The sequence below is a fragment of the Leopardus geoffroyi genome, chromosome C1 (assembly GCF_018350155.1).
Source record: "Leopardus geoffroyi isolate Oge1 chromosome C1, O.geoffroyi_Oge1_pat1.0, whole genome shotgun sequence".
NCBI lineage: Eukaryota > Metazoa > Chordata > Mammalia > Carnivora > Felidae > Leopardus > Leopardus geoffroyi.
In genome coordinates this window covers 131,534,947-131,552,186 of record NC_059328.1, presented here as the reverse complement: position 1 = coordinate 131,552,186, position 17,240 = coordinate 131,534,947, and positions in this window count along the sequence as shown.

Genomic DNA, 17,240 nt, shown 5'->3' with positions numbered 1-17,240 from the left:
ATAATGAAAAAGAAATGTTATAAGTTTGGGGATGTAGGCAAAAAAAAACCCCGCAGAAAACAAATAATAAGAAGAGAGAATGTAGTGTGAATTGATGAAATACATAAGAAAGGGCAAAAAAGAAAAGATGTAGGGGTTATCAAAGAGAAGATAACCAAAGAAAAAAATCAATAGAGAAAAGGGAGGAAAAAAATTTAGTAAAAGAAGTTTCATTCAAAACCCACTTGGATGGGGCACCTGGGTGGCTCAGATGGTTAAGCATCCAACTTTGGCTCAGGTCATGATCTCACGGTTCGTGAGTTCGAGCCCCATGTCGGGCTCCGTGCTGACAGCTCGGAGCCTGGAGGCTGCTTCGGATTCTGTGTCTCCCTCTCTCATTCTGCATCTCCCACACTCATGCTCTTCTCTCAAGAATGAATAAACGTTAAAAACAAAAAAACAAAACAAAACAAAAACCTACTTGGGTTCAGGCTTTTGGGTCTCATTTTCAAACCCTAACTATTGCCAAAACTTACCTGATCATCAAACCCCCACACTCTGAATATCATTCCTCAAGGTTGCACCACTCATCAAAACCAAGTGGAGCAGGTGACAAGGTGAAATAACAAGGTAGCACCTGACACGTTCACTCAGAGGAACAAAGTGGAGTGGTGAGCCTGGCTGAAAAGAAAATTAACAACACATGTAGAAAACAAATAAAAAGAAATTAAAAATTACCTAGGATCCTAACAGATAATCCATGTAAAAGTTTTGCTCTCTGTGTCCATCGAAGCTTGTATCTCTGTATGTATTTTTGAAATAAATCATACTATGCCTATTATTTGTCATTAACTTTTATACTTAAAAATATATTGTAAACAAGTTTTCCAAATAATAGATGTAGAAGTATAATATTTTAATACATTAGCATACTGTCTAATTTAGGAGAATTTCATCAAATATTTGTTGAATGGATTAATTTTATAGTCATTTAGAATTCCTTAAAAAAACATTATTTAACAAGTTCACCCATTGTTAGATTATTTAAGTTTATTTTTGTTACCCACTCACTCTTTCTTCCATTGTTCTATATTCTCAGCAAAAATACTGGGGTATTCTCTGGAACCATCAATGGTTCTGTGGAGGTTAGATTGTAAATGTTGGAGGGCATTGAATTACACTATTATGCTATTTTTTCTGGTGTGTGTGCATAGGAATGGGGTCACTAATATTTTTGGGGATTCTTTATAATTATTCCTTTGAGTGATCTGTTGTTTCACAAAGTCCAAGTTGGCTGGAAATAATTCTTATCTGCAGGTTTTTATTTTATTTTTTTATGTTTGTAAGGCCAGTTTTTACAGCTCATTTATGATATGTAATATCTTCTAGGATAGAATATTCCAAACTAAGCATAGAATTTTTGGGTTGTTTTATAAATATAAGTACTAGTCTCCCTCTCTTCTAAAAACTATGATACTGTGTCTGTGGATTGTTGTCCAAGAATCAGCATATTTAAGAAACTCTCCAGGGAGCACCTGCATGGCTCAGTTGGTTAGGCCTCCGATTCTATCTCAGTTCAGGTCTTGATCTGGGGATCATGGGTTCAGGCTCCATGTCCAACCCTGCATTGGGCATGAAGCCTACTAAGGAAGGAAGGAAGGAAGGAAGGAAGGAAGGAAGGAAGGAAGGAAGGAAGGAAGGGAGGGAGGAAGGAACAAGATGGAGGGAGGGAGGGAGGGAGGAAGGAAAGAAGGAAGGGAGGAAGGAAGGAAGGAAGGAAGGAAGGAAGGAAGGAAGGGAGGGAGGAAGGGAGGGAGGAAGGAACACGATGGAGGGAGGGAGGGAGGGAGGAAGGAAAGAAGGAAGGGAGGAAGGAAGGAAGGAAGGAAGGAAGGAAGGAAGGAAGGAACTCTTCAGGCAGGTATTAGTTTGTTACATATCTTCATCATTACCACAGCCCCTGTGGTAAATTATGGAGGCAGCAGTTTGATGGAGGGGAGGAACATGATTTTCAAGATATTTTGAACTTCTCAGAACAAGACCTAGTGTTGGCCATTTCTTCCGACATTTTCAGGCTGAAAGCTACAAATCACTCTTCAGTTGCTTTTAAAAAGCAGCTTTAAGAATGAGCACAAACACCGGAAGTGATAAAGGTCAACAAAGAAGGAAGTTTGCTATTGGATGCTTTAGGAACTCTTGATGTATAAAGCAAAATTAAAAGAAAAAATTAGAAATTTTCTTTTGATTCTTCAATGGACCCAGTTATCCTTCCCACCAGTGCCAACTATTCTGTCTCAGGAAAAGAAAGATATAGAAGAACACAAATCTTTGACTTTTGTATTCCTTAAGCTTAAGACCCAAGGTTACACAATTGATTGTAAATTATATGTACTCTATCAGACACAAGGCATCCTTCCCCTTAACCCTAGACTAGCTAAAAATTACATAGTCTGGAGGAAGAGAGAGAGTAATAAGAGAACACAGCTAATTAAATACTCATAGACAATCCTGAAAATAAATTGTGGTCTCTTCTACACTAATATCCTGCTGGGAAGTGGTGGGAAATAGAAAAATCTGCATAGATTTAGGATACCTCAGAGATAGAGGGACAAATTGCTCATCTTCTCTGTGGAGTTCCTGGCAGCTGCTATATGGAAAAGATGGCAATGTTGGCAGGTGGGCTTGGCATAGCCTCAAAGTTCCAGTGTAGTTATATGTCTCCTGTGGTCTAGGAGTGGCAAGGAAGTAGCTAAAAAAGAGTGAAACATGGTGATGGCTTGTCAGAGCATGCATATGCTGTGATTACTTGCACAAAACAAAAATGATAAGGCAGTTGAGATGCTGTTTCAGTGTGTACATCTTAGATAATGATGACCATCATGAAGCTAGGGACTTCCTCCCTTAACACCGCACCAATCCAATACTTTAACTCTCTATAAGCCCCTACAAATGTAGTCTTGTCCTTGAACAGAAGGAGGGAAGGGCTTTTTAAATAAATGAAAATTTCCTGAATTATCTGTAGTAAATTTTTCCCAATGGGAAGAGTGAGAGATTTAAATAAAAACTTTGTTCCATTACAGAGACTTCAGGGAAAGTTATATTTTTTTCCAAACTGCCAAAACTATAGTCAGCTATCATATTAAGTTCTCCTGGGTGGAAAACAGTTGTTCCTATATGCTAAAAAAATTTGAAAGGAGAGTGAAGGAGAGGATTACAGATTAGAATAAAGGTTTTATGTTTTGGACCAGCCAATTCTTTCTGTGGAGCTTATCACATTTTAAACTTGGAAAAGGAAGAGAAGAATTTTGATGGAATGAGACACCCAGGTAATTCTGAGATTCTTGGGTTTACTGCTTCAAGTTACCATACTGCTATTTCCTAAGACTGAAGTGGTATTTAAAAGTAAATAGATGTTAAAGAATAAACAAGTGGGATATTGTTTGCATTACATTTTGCTGGATGCAAATCAGAAGTTTTATTTATCTACTTACGTATTTTGATTAAGAACTTACCAAACAGAATGCAGTAAACCAATATTGAATCCTACAGAAGTGAGTAGAAGGTGGGATTAGGCTCTTCTAATTCTGCCTTTGCCTTGGCCCTGGGTGAGAGATCAAGGACGGAAGGAATCTGCTAATATGAAAATTTGGCCTGAGAGATGTAATCCATTGTGCCATTACCAGTCAAATTCAACTCCCAAATTATATAGGTAATTCTCTTCTAGAAATGACTTACACGCATGTTTACATCAGAAAAAGGGAAAATTTTATAGTACTCAGTATTTTCAGGTGGAACAAGTCAAAGATGTGGAATGGCAAAAAAAAAAAAAAAAAAAAAAAAAAAAAATCTGTCGAATTGATAAAGGTCTCCAGGGCTTCTGGTATTTGAGGATGGGGAAAGGATGAGCACATGAGGTGTCATATGGTCCAGGTAGAAAGATGGCAAAAAATGGGCAAAGACCAAGAACTAAAGGCAAGTTACCTAAAGAGATTCAATCTGGCTAAAAGTGCATGTAAGTGCTTTATGTGTCTATCAAAAAAAGTAACTATATGAGTGTGAGAATATTTTTATTTTACTTATTTATACATTTAAATTCACCCTTTCCTTTTAATTTAAATTTTAGTGAACATACAGTGCAATATTAGTTTCAAGAGTAGAGTTCAATGGTCCATCACTTACATACAATACCCAGTGCTCAATCCCAACAAATGCCTTCCTTCATACCCATCACTCATCTAGCCCACCTCCCTCTGCCAACCCACAGTTTGCTCTCTATCATTAAGAGTCTCTTGTGGTTTGCTTCCCTCTGTTCTCTTTCCCCCCCTTTCCTATATGTTCATCTGTTTTGTTTCTTGAATTCCACATACACGTATGAGTGAAATCATACGGTATTTGCCTTTCTCTGATTGACTTATTTCACTTAGCATAATACATTCTAGCTCCATCCACGTCATTGCAATTGGCAAGATTTCATTCTTTTTGATGGTGAGTAGAGTGTGAGAATATTTTGTCTATAATAGTATGCTTTCAATGTGATGTGCTCCCCCTATCTATCTATCTATCTATCTATCTATCTATCTATCTATCTATATTCTTACCTCTCTCCTTCCCTTATCTCTCTGTCAAGGTCTTCATCTTCTTCTCCCCCTTTCTCCTTCCTCCTTTTTCTCTCCCTCTCCCTTTTTCTCCCTCCTTCTCTTCCTCTCTCTTTCCCCTATGGTTTTGGTTTGCTGGCAGTTGCTCTTTGTATATAGTTATTCTATTTTTCTTTAAACTTACATCTTGGATACCTTTCTCTTTCTTTGTCTTAAATAATGGGTAATTATTTTCAATTTATATGTTTTGACTTTCCCCTTTCTATATGGGAGTAACTTAATGCAGTTAGTCATTTTTAGCTAGACTAAAAGCCTTTGTACATACGACTTTGTGTACATGTAAAGAGTATTTATGTAGGCTAACTTCCTAGCAGGGAAAGGTTTCTAAGGAGGGTCTAGTTTAGATTTTTATATACATACCAGACTATTTCCATAAACAATTTATACTCCTACTGAAATTTTATGCCCTCATGGAGGGACACATTGTTGTGGGATTTCAGAAATCCATGCAGAATGAGAATGGTGTCATACAGTTTAGAACATGGAATACGGGGTCAGAGCTTTAACAGAAAAATGAAGGCATCTGCACAGGAATAGGGATGTCAGTGCAAATAGACATAGGCTACATATAGGGGATTAATCAAATATCTAAATATATTAAATAAAATTGTAGATATGTTTCTCACTGCCAACAATGGTAATTATAAATATGGAAAGAAAGAAAATTAGAATAAACTCCGTAGTGTTGGATTCAAATTAGAGGTGAATTCATGCTTTTGCAATAGAGAGATGGATGGATGGATGGATAAGATAGATAGTAAAGAAACTAATGCATATGCAAATCAATACATATAATCCCAAATTCTAGTCACTGTGGTCTTGAGAAACAATCGCTAACCTAATAGCAATGAACCCATCTAGTACAGATATTTGTTTTTGTTAACCATTTTCCATAAAAGAAAAAAAAAAAAAGGTACACTGCAGAAATAGCTTCTATCAGGGCTGGGGAAGAGAGAGTGTAATATGAACCTAGAATATCTTCTGGTACTGTCAAGAAAATGCTCAAAAAATGATGAAATACCTCAAAAAAATAGGAAAATTAGGTTACATGAGCTCCCATTGACCAAATCTGGATAATTTGAGAATAAAATAAATTACAATCCAACAAATAAAAGTAGGGAACAATGAGATGACAAATATTAGAAAACTAAATGAAACTTTTGAAATTTTTATAAAGAATAGGATATTTACACAATTTCAAAATACCTTCTCACAAAATATCTGTAATTACAAAGGGGAAAAGAGTTACCTTATAGTAGACAAGATTGGAAGACACCATCTTAAATTAGTAAACACTATCAATAATGGCACGAATGGAAATACTTTGCCATTTGACAGGATGCATTGAGAAGAATACAGCATCACTTATGGGGTATTCCTGCCAAAGATGCAGTTGTGTATCTAGTCATAAGGAAGGCAATGTCAGACCAAACTTGAGGAATATTCTAAAAAAAAAAAAAAAGTCTATAATCTCTAAAAATATCAATCTCATGAAATTTAAGGAACTATTCCAAACTAAAAGACATGACAGAGACATTACAACAAAATGTAACATGTAATCTGGAATAGGATAATTTTGCTGTGAAAGATATTTTGGGGATGATTGGCAAGAACTGAATGGAGTCTGGTAATTAGATGATATCAACATACCAAGGTTAACTTTCTGGTTTGGATGGTTTTACTGTGATTATTAGAAGAATGCCCTTACTTGAAGAAAATACCCATTGCAGTACCTGGGAATTAGACAGAAAGTATAAAAAAAATATTATATTTATACTGTACTTCCAACATTTCCATTAATTTATGATTATTTTAGAGAGAGACTGCTTAAAATCATACTTATTTAAAAACTGATACCAACAAAAATATAGCAAGCAATAGGAAAAAACAGACCAATCATTCATGATTTTAATAGTTTTATAACATTTCTATAGATTCTTACTATACACACAATAGCACATAATGCAAACTATTGTACTCAGTTCTCACCTTAATCCTCACAGGGTTAAAATCATATGGTCATTTTCTTAGAGCTTTCTGATATAGTGCTTTCATCTTATTTCCCAGGATTTGGTTTAGAGAATTTCTTCTTGTTCAAATAAGCAGAATTTGAAGAAGAAGAAATTCTCTAATAGGAGAGGAAAAAGCTTTTGAAGTGATCTCTTCTGGAAGCTTTATGTTCATTGCTATTCTTTAGCTTTCCCCAAATGCCCATAAGCCAGAGATTTCATGTGTTATTTCTGTAATTTGGTAGTTTTCGTTCAAATTATGCATTAAAAATGAATATCCATCTTAAAACAATTGGCATGATTAATTATCTACTAAATTTTTCATTTCACAAAAGGCAGTGTTTTATGCCATACACTTACACGGTTAAGGGACTTTTAAGTCAGAAAGACACATTTATGTTAAGTCAGGAATCAAGCTAAAATTTCTTGTAATCTCACATTCCTACTTTAGACTCACTTTTTTTCTTCCTAGATTTTATTTCAAAAATCTACATTTCAATTACAACTATATTTTCAAAAAATTAAATATAGGAGATTAATACTATTCACACTGAAGAAATGTGTAGATAAGAATGACATAAAAAATTAAGATATGCTAATTAATTCTAAATGCAGTTATTACTATACAAAGCTACTGTTTTCAGAAATGTTTAAACAAATGTTAATTTTTACCAAATGAATGTTTAAGATGAATACATTTCTGTAGCCTTTTATTCTATAAGCTGATTAACAAATATTTGATAGAAAACAATGCACCAAATGAATACAATAAGGCAGAGGGTTCCATTGCCAAATACGGAAATGTCGTTATTTTCACAGGTTATTTTTCAAATGTGTGTGTTTTTATAGGTAAAATGATTTGAAAAATAACCTGTGAAAATAAATATCTTATCACTGGACAGTGCATGCATTTCCTAGAGGTGCTGCAACACGGAGCCACGAACTACGCTACAGCCGCCTCCTCCTGGAGGGCTTGTTATTTTCAACATGGCGGCCCACATGCGGACCAGCCGGCGGAGACGGCGTGGCTGTGCAAGTACCTGCGGGAGCCGACCGGAAGGTGAGCCGCGCCAGCGAGAGCGCTGCTCGCGGGGCCCGCGCTTTCCAGCAGTGGGGCACCCTTCCACCCACACTTCCTCTCTCCCCGGAACTCCCCCAGGACATCCAGTCCTGTCCGGGTGGAGGGCCTAGCCCGGGGCGAAGCGCCTCGGTCCTACCAGGCGTCAGGCAGAGGGCCGGGGAAGAGCCAGAGTCCCCGAATGAAGTCCCGGTTCCCTCGGTGGGGAAGCCGAGGGGTGTGGAGCCCTCTGCCCCAGGGTTTTCCCTCCGGGCCTCAGGGCTACCTACCCCAGGGCTCTGGGCCCTAACAGCCGTGCTTGGAGGAGGCCTCTGGGCTCACCCCGACCAGGTCTCCCAGGTCCCTATCAAACCCCAGGGGACAGTGCCCTAAAGATGGGGTCACCTCCCAGAGGTGGTAACAGGAGCCGGGAGTGGCCGGCCCCCGACAGGAGATGCCGCCGCTTCTGGAACACGTCCCCAGTGCGTTTAGGTCCCTGCGGAATGGGAAGAAGGTAGGCCAGAGGGGTCGGGAATCGATGTCCGAGAACGTCAGGTCATCCCTGTGTGGCACCACTCGTCCCAGTTGCTTGTTAGGAGTGTTGGTTTACTTCTGGTAATTCATATACGGACCCATTTTTCAGTACGTTGTGGAGCGAATTTCAGTAAGGAATAAACCCTCAATACAAATTCTTTCCTGTCCCTTGTTTCATCATGATCCCTTCTTAACTCATTTCATTTTGCTCCTTGCTACTGCCTAGTCCAAGTTACACTAAATGTATGTGTGGGTAAAGGAATGACTGTAACAGAAAAGGAATGCAAGTTTTTCCTATGCTGCTTTTCTGACAAACTAGTGCTTCGGTGCCTGATGGTGTTCAGCGGTTAGTGCTAGTGCCTGTTTTACTTGTTCGGTTAACTTTGATTTGCTCTGTGGTAAATGGATAAACTGCTTTGGAGTTTGTTGTTGTTGTTTTTTCCTCTTAAATCTGTGGGTTTAGAGCACTTATCTTTGTAAATTCTTACGGAAGACTCACTGGTTTTTGCTTTGGCTGTCTTGGTACAGGAAGTTGATATTTAACAGCAGTCAACAAGTATGCAAAATGTTTGAGATCACACCAGCTCTTGTGGATGTAACTTAATTGTACTTACATGTTAGCACTTATATGTGCTATAGGATGAAGGAATCATTGTTATGCATTTTCCCCTTTTTAATAGGATAATTTGGTTAAAATGAGGACAAAGCCAAACAAAACACAAAGTACCACCAACTAAGTAGCTTAAAACAACAGAAATGTATTGTCTCACAGTTCTGAGGCTAGAAATCTGAAATCAGGGTGCTAGCAGGGCCATGCTGTCCCTCAAGTCTCCAGAGGAGGATCCTGCTTGGTCTCTGTCTTCTAGTAGTTACCGGCAATCTTTGTCCTCTTTGTCCTTCCTTGTCTTGTAGATTCATCACTCCAGTCTGTGCCCCTGCTGTCACATGATGTTCTCCTTGTGTTCTGTTTTCTCTCTGTGATTGTCTCTGTTTTCAAATTTTCCTCTTATAAGGACACCAGTCATTGAATTAGGGCCTACCCTAATTCAGTATGACTCTTTTTGACTTGATTACATCTTTCCAAATAAGATCCAGTTTCCCAGTAAGGTGACATTCTGAGGTTCCGGGTAGACATACATTTGTGTGTGTGGAGGGGGTTGGGGCATACCATTCAAAAAAATTTTTTTTAAATGTTTTTATTTTTGAGAGACAGAGAGACAGCGTGAGCAGGGGAGGGGTAGAGAGAGGGGGAGACATAGAATCTGAAGTAGGCTCCAGGCTCTGAGCTGTCAGCACAGAGCCTGACGCCGGGCTCGAACTCACAAACTGAGAGATCATGACCTGAGCCGAAGTCAGTCGCTTAACCAACTGAGCCACCCAGGCACCCCAAGGGGCATATCATTCAACCCAGTGCAGATGGTAAACATTTTTTCCACATCTCAATCATAATTATTATGTAATAAAAATATATGAGCAACTATGTGTGTGTGTATACATATATATAATGAAAATGGTAGATAATGAATGTATAATGAAAATAAAACATTCCCCTTAAAATTTACACTAAAAACCTTTGTTAAACTATATGCATAGTTTCTGAGGCCATCCCATGAATGTATCTGGTATAATGGAATAATCCCAGGCTTTGTGATTAGAGACAAAGTTACCAAATTACTTTGTGATTTCAGGAAAGTTACTGAACATCTCCCACACTTTATTTCATCATGTTTTTACCTTACAAAATCACTGGACAACTTCAAGCAAAAAACCTAAGTAGACAATCTACTTTTTTACTTTGCTTTTATTTTATTTTTTTAAAGTTTATTTATTTTGAGAAAGAGACAGCATGAATGGGGGAGGGGCAGAGAGAGAGGGAGACAGAGAATCCACACTGTCAGGCTCCACACTGTCAGCTTGGAGCCCAGTGTGGGGCTCAAACACACAAAACCATGAGAGCATGACTGAAGCTGAAACCAAGAGTCTGATGCTTAACGGACTGAGACACCCAGGCACCCCTAGACCATCTACTTTAAATTGTTAGATTAGATTTTTCTTTTGTAACCAATTTGTGAATTAGATACACAGTTCATACCTCTAATGTATTTATTATTCTCCCTACCCCTCTTTCCCTAAAGTATGAATACATTTTTTTCAGATAATTTATGGCTGTGATCATTAGAAAAATCAGATTTTTATAAATAACCCTACTAGTCTGCCCCAGTAGCAGCAGTTAATACAGGTCTTATTTAAAAACAAGTTTGATATAGAGTTCAGATATGACATTCAGAAGAGTGTTGGAACTATGCTGACACATGATCTTAGACAATGTGAGGTTGCTATGTGAGCCTGTTTATTCTATGTAAAATGGGGATAATAATAACTGTCTTACTGGGTTGTGAGGTTGTACAGATTAAGTGCTCAGGTGCATAAGGTAGATAGCACATTTAACAAACAGTGGATTGCTACGTGGGGACATTATGGCTCCTTCAACTGTGCCCTCATTTAGAGAACAGGTTAGAATAATAACATCATTTATATACACTATAACATATACAGCATTATCTCAGACTCTCCTGAAACTTGAGTTCCACATGTGATTTAAATTCAGCTGACTAGGGGCATTTATCTGAAATTTGAAAGATAGATTTGAGGTGATATCACACTTTTATGCTTTCTTCTGGTAAACAGGGTCTTAAAAGTGTGTATATGAATGTGTGTGTGTGTGTGTGTGTGTACATTATTAGGATCACTACCTTTGTTGATTGAGTACTTAATGAAGCCAACTATTTGCCAGGTTCTGGTAGCTGCTAGATGTTGGTACATCTTTCTTATACAGGGACAGGACTATTCAAACATAGTTATCAAACATAGGTTGATAAATGATGACAGAGAAGTACAGAGTTCTTTGGGAGCACAGAGAAGAAGCAAATTTTTAAAATTCCAATAAAAAAAAAAAAAACAAGATAAACAGTGTCCTCAAAATCAAATAAACTCATTTTGGCATACCAACAAAAATGAAGTAACATATATGTGCTTAAAACTATAAAATTAACTCCAAAATCTAGTGTCATTTATTAAATGAAAAAGAACTAAAATGTTTTAGAAATAATTGTAAAGTCAATAAGCTAATTTTGTTATTAATGTTAATGATTTCAGATTATATAATTAAAATCTCAAAATTTGGCAATATTAGTCATTTTGAGGGAGCTAGAGTTCATTTGCAAGTGGATCAGAATATGCATTTTAACATATCAATAAACCACCTTAAACCCACTTTAAAATCTTCAACCCAAATGATTAGCTATAGTACACTTATACAGACATTTAATATTTTTTCATTTTATAAATGACAAACTATATAAACAAAAACAAAAGTACATTTTCAATGGACAATATAACAGGTAATGGTGGAAAGATATAGTTTGAATATTTCTGCTATAACCTTATTACCTGGATGTATCCATATATATAAAATAGGCCATGTTAGTATATTTGGAATGACTTACATTTATTGAGTAATTATTATATATCAGTATGTATGATACGTATAATTTACTATAAACATGCAAACATAGCAATTATGTAGGTGATTACCGAGGTAGGGTTCAGTTTCCTCATATGTAAAAGGGAAAAGTATAATACTAGCTTCTCATGGGGATCTTTAGGGAAAAAAAAGAGTAATTATCTGAGCTCACACAGTGGGTAACTGGTAGATGATCTGAAGATTGTCAATACAAAGTTTGAGCTCTAAGTCAATACATAATCACCATTAAAACATCTAGGTAACACAATGACACTGATCACAAATATTTAATCGATCCAGGTATAAAGTGAGTTGAAAATGTCTACTGGCAATCAGCATCCATTGCCACCTACTTTTATACTCTCTCTAGACCTCACAGTGCTAAAGCCTAAAAATCTACATTTCCCAGACTCCCTGGTCATGACAGTGGTAAGTCAGATTTAGTTTCTGCCAGTGAGATACACTGACATGAGCTTTGGAAAGTGGAGGAGGTACAGAGGACCTTCCTCCGGCAGCAGTGGAGATTGATTTGCACATTCCTATAGATGGGAGTTTTTGTCAGGCCAAACATAGGTACCACGGCCTAGCCACATCCAGGTGGCTTTGAGACAGCCAAAACAGCAGTAATTTCTTGTATCTTCCTGACCACTGGGGAGCAGCACCCACTTCCTGGTCTCTGGAGTAGATGTATTCTGATGCTCTTACCTGCAGACTTCTACTTTCCCTGCCCTTCCAATGTTCATCAGCCCTAATTTCTTATATCTCTTACTGCTCAAAATACTTCGAATATCTTTTTTCCCAGTATTTAACCCTAAATGATACATGTATGTTTGAAAAAGAAATAGTTAAATGGCTGCTAGAACTGACTATTTTAGTATCATGTACTCATTTCATCATGACTCTCTTCTCTCTTATATATTCGTGGTAACATGTAAATCTTGTTCAGTATCAGAATTTGACTATTATAATTTTTTGTCCCCCAAGTATAAGAACAATACGGTAAAGTTATATAAATATGTGAGGCTCAAATTGACTATAAATTTAATGTTCACAGCATGATCCATCAATACCTATCAGCAGTCACAAGTTCCAAGGGTGATTCTCAGCCACCCCCAAATACTTCAAGAAGGCAATTTTGTTTTCTCAATTCTAATGGTTAAGTGGCATACAACCTTTATATATGACTACATGTTAAGTTTTAGTAATATACCAAGTGAGATTTAAGGTTATTCAGATGGGGTGTTCATAAATCAATTTTTAAAAAATTCTGTATATTATGGAAAAGGCTGATATGCAATACTTGTAAATATCTTAGATTACCTAAAGGGGATCTCAGCCAGTGTCAACCTTTACTAATAATTTCAAGGTTGTGGGTTATGAGGGACAAGAGAAGCAAGGAGGTGTTTTGGACCTCCAATCTAACCTTCCCTTCAGCTTTTATGTTTTTCTAGTGACTTATTATGGCCCAGTTAAGAGACAGGGTTTCTAAATGAGAAGCACAATCCCTTCACACAGACTTGGAGGTTCCGGTGACCCTCCATGAAACACCTCCACTTTATTCTTTCATAGATGTATATGGGGTTATTTTCTAGGGAGCCATGCACCATCAAGCCAGTCTGATTTAACACAAGCTATTTTAGGTGGGCCAGGTATGTTAGGAGTAAAATGTTCCATAGATAAGGATTCCCCCTGTTAGCAAAGTGTGTGCGTGTGTGTGTGTGTATAAATTCCCGGAGGTCTGTCACTAACATGTGACAAGGAAATTAAACTGAGGCTCCTGCCACCCTTTTCCTGGGAGTACCCACTACCCACACTGGGTTAAAGTTATAGCCTATTATTATTCAATAACTGAATTTTAAGATATATGTATCTCAAATGCCATCTTTTAAATACAAATGATCCACATCACTTATTAAAACAGATGTAAACATGATTTCCCTGAATTTACTAATAGTGATCCTTTCTTATGGGGCCCATATGTAAAACTATTTAAATTATTTTGCATATGCTATCAAGAAAAGTAAAATTAAAACAGCTACCAAATTTATATGCATGTGAATAGTCATGTAGTCTTATGAAATAAACAAGAGATATTTCATGTCTGTTCCTTTTCAATTTTTGATTATCTTTTATATTTTTCCCCTGGTAAGGAGAAGGTGGATGACTAGTCATTGATTTGAAGCCTCTTTGGCATTGTAACTTACATTGGCCATAGCTAGTTCTTAACAGTGACACCTTTTGATATATTACAGGAAATAATAAATAGGAGATAGAATTCTAGTTCAGTTTTCTTGAGTGGGGAGATGGTTTTTTTTTTTTTTCTATAAAAATATGCTCATATTTGCTGTTTTAGGAAGAAAGCCATGATGAAATTCTACTGAAAAAAAATCTGATTATTAATGCTGTTTTCTCAAGTAGTAATTGACTGCTGGCACAGATATCCCGATACTCTCATTGGGTTTAATTGGCTTCATTTATTTATTTATTGTAAAGAGTGTACACTTTCATGATAGCATGGTGAGCTACTATAACATTAATGTTAACTCTCATCTTCAGACAAGTTTGTCTAAATTCCTGTCTGCTAGGTCTGACAGGTTATTAGTGAATAAAACACTCTAATTGATTTGGACAACTATCCACTGTTAATCTCCTACTTTTTAAAGTAGAAAAACAGAACAACGAACAAACACAGACCCACACAACTAAATGATAGGTGGGCCTGTAATATATTTTTTCCTTTCTTTTTCTTTTCTGCTGGTAAATGATTGACCTATAGTACTTCTTCTGCAGGTTTTCTTTTTTTTTTTTTTTCTTGTGTTGTTTTCAAAAATGGGTTAGAATTCCATCGGTTTGGCTATCTTTATTTTTAAACATCACAAAAGAAAAACTCCAGTGCAGTGAAAGGTTATGCAGGCCTTCCAGCTCACTGCTTCCTACAGGAGTTACCTTTCTTTGTGTGCTTTCTTTACACTTCATAGCATGGGCCTAACTAGCCTCTAACCAAGACTTTAATCAGAGGTCTTAAAAACCTTAGATTGTAAGCAGTTCCATTTAGTTAATTTATGTGAATCTGTGAATGTTCACAAGTATCCATGCTTTTTTTAAAATGTTTGTTTTTGAGAGAGAGTGAGTATGAGCGAAGGGGAGGGGTACAGATAGAGGGGGACAGAGGATCTGCTGAGGGCTCTGCACTGACAGCAGAGAACCGAAGGCGGGGCTCAAACTCAGGAACCCAGAGATCATGACCTAAACCGAAGCCTTTCACTTCATGGACTGAGCCACCTAGGAGCTCCAGTATCCGTGCTTTTCTTAATTGTGTTAAAAATTTCAAACACATTACCTTAGCAAACTGCTCACAATTTTGGCTCTTAGCAATACCAAGTTTGTGACCTTATGGTCTCCACATCTCTGAAGGTATCCCATTATTTTTGTCCTTTGATCATTTTATTTCCAAATTATATTAATATGTAGCCTCATATTAATATATACTCACTCAAGGGGCACCTGGGTGGCTCAGTTGGTTAAGCAGCTGCCTCTTGGTTTCAGCTCAGGTTATTATCTCATAGTTCATGGGATCAAGCCCTGTGTCAGAGCCCACTTGGGATTCTCTCTCTCCTTCTCTCTCTGCCCCTTCCCTGCTCTCTCTCCGTTTCTCTCTCAAATAAATATACATTTAAAAAAATAGATAAAAATGTACTGAAAATTTTTTGCTAATGTTTATTTCATAATATATCTATATGTTGCTTAACTTAATTTGCCTTTTTAAAAAAACTTCTTTGTTGACAGGTGAGAATTAGCTATACTTTTCTTCTGTAACATATAAGTGATATTTCAGTGTTATGGTTATATTACTTTTATGAATGTAATTGGAAATATTTCACTGGGCTTTATATTGTGTTTTTTGTCATGCAATGTATACTGTCAGCAATTAAGCCAGCCACTGTAATGGCTCAACTAATGGACCAATGATACCTGAATATATACTATTTATTCACAGAATTCTTTTATCAAACTTTTTATCAAAACTAAGGGCTTAGAAAACAAATGTCTAGGTTATATTGTGTTTTCAATGATACAAGAGTTGTAAGGTATGGCCTTTGGGTACATGCATTACCAGAAGTCAAAATACAGTTCACATGTAATATGTAATAACCCTTGAATGACATTTTTTAAAGGAAAGAGTAATCTTGAAGACCTTTGCTGATATGATTACCATTTTAACTTCACTGCTTGAAAAAAATTCATCTCATAAGATGCCTTTCTATATAGGTGAAAATGTCAAATAAATGTCATTTTAAGCAGCTGCATAAGCAATAATGATGTCTTCTTATTTTGAACTCTAAATTAAAAAGAGTCTTTCTTCCTATTAAAAGTTAAATAAGCTTTACCAAAAAGTTTCAGCATCACATTTATTATTTTTAGTGAGAATGGTGAATACGTTCTATCTCGCAATGACTCCAAGCAATTATATCATGACTCTTTAATTGTGTTCCTCACCCAACACCTAACATATGTACTTGTAAAAGGAATAGTTTTTGGTTCACAGTGACTATTCTTATTAGCCAAGCTACCAACACTCTGCTTTACAACACGAGTCTTTGGGCTTAAGTAGAAATTACTAAGTATATGATTTGAATCTTAATTTTATCATGATGTTGATTATAAATGGTTATGTATAGGAGTGAAAATTAGCCTTATAGATAAACTCTTAAGCCTTATAGATAAACTCAGATCATATTATTATGGATGTAATTTGATTCATTAAAATGTTAGTAGGTTTTATATTGATAATTTTTTTTTGCAAATCCATAGTCTCGAGCATAATAGTCTATTCAGAGTGTTCTAGGCATTCTTCACTTGAAGGCTATGCTTTTGAAGGATATAATTTAGAATAAAATGGTGTATAAAGTATACATACAATTGCAGATATGTATCACTTGAAACAAAGTCTTTATAGTGCAGAATTCATTAACAAAATATTTTTAAAGTTAATTCAATGAAACCAACTCATAGGAGCTTGGGACCATTTAGTGAAAGCACTCACACACAAGTGTGTTAAAGAAAAATATGTTGCTATTTAAGATACTGACATTGGAAAGCTTAAAAGATAATCACAGGAAGTTGTATAAGAAGGAAGCAAGACATAAAACAGGACAAATTTTGGCAAAAATATGAAAAAAGTGTTTTGGCAAATACAGTGTAATATCTCAAATATGTAGAAAATATAAATATACAGAAAAGAAGAGATTCATTTATTAAATGTTTATCATGTATCTGGCATTACCTGGCATTAGTAAAGAGCACTTTGTTATACATTGTTTTTTTTTTCCTCATAATAAAAAGATCATTGAATATTAATCTTGTTTTCATATAAAGAAACTGAGACTTCTAGAAGTAAGTAACTTAAATCATATCACAATAAGTAGTGCATGTGAGCTTTGAACCAAGTGTTGCCTGACCAAAAAGCACTTTGCTTCCTAGAG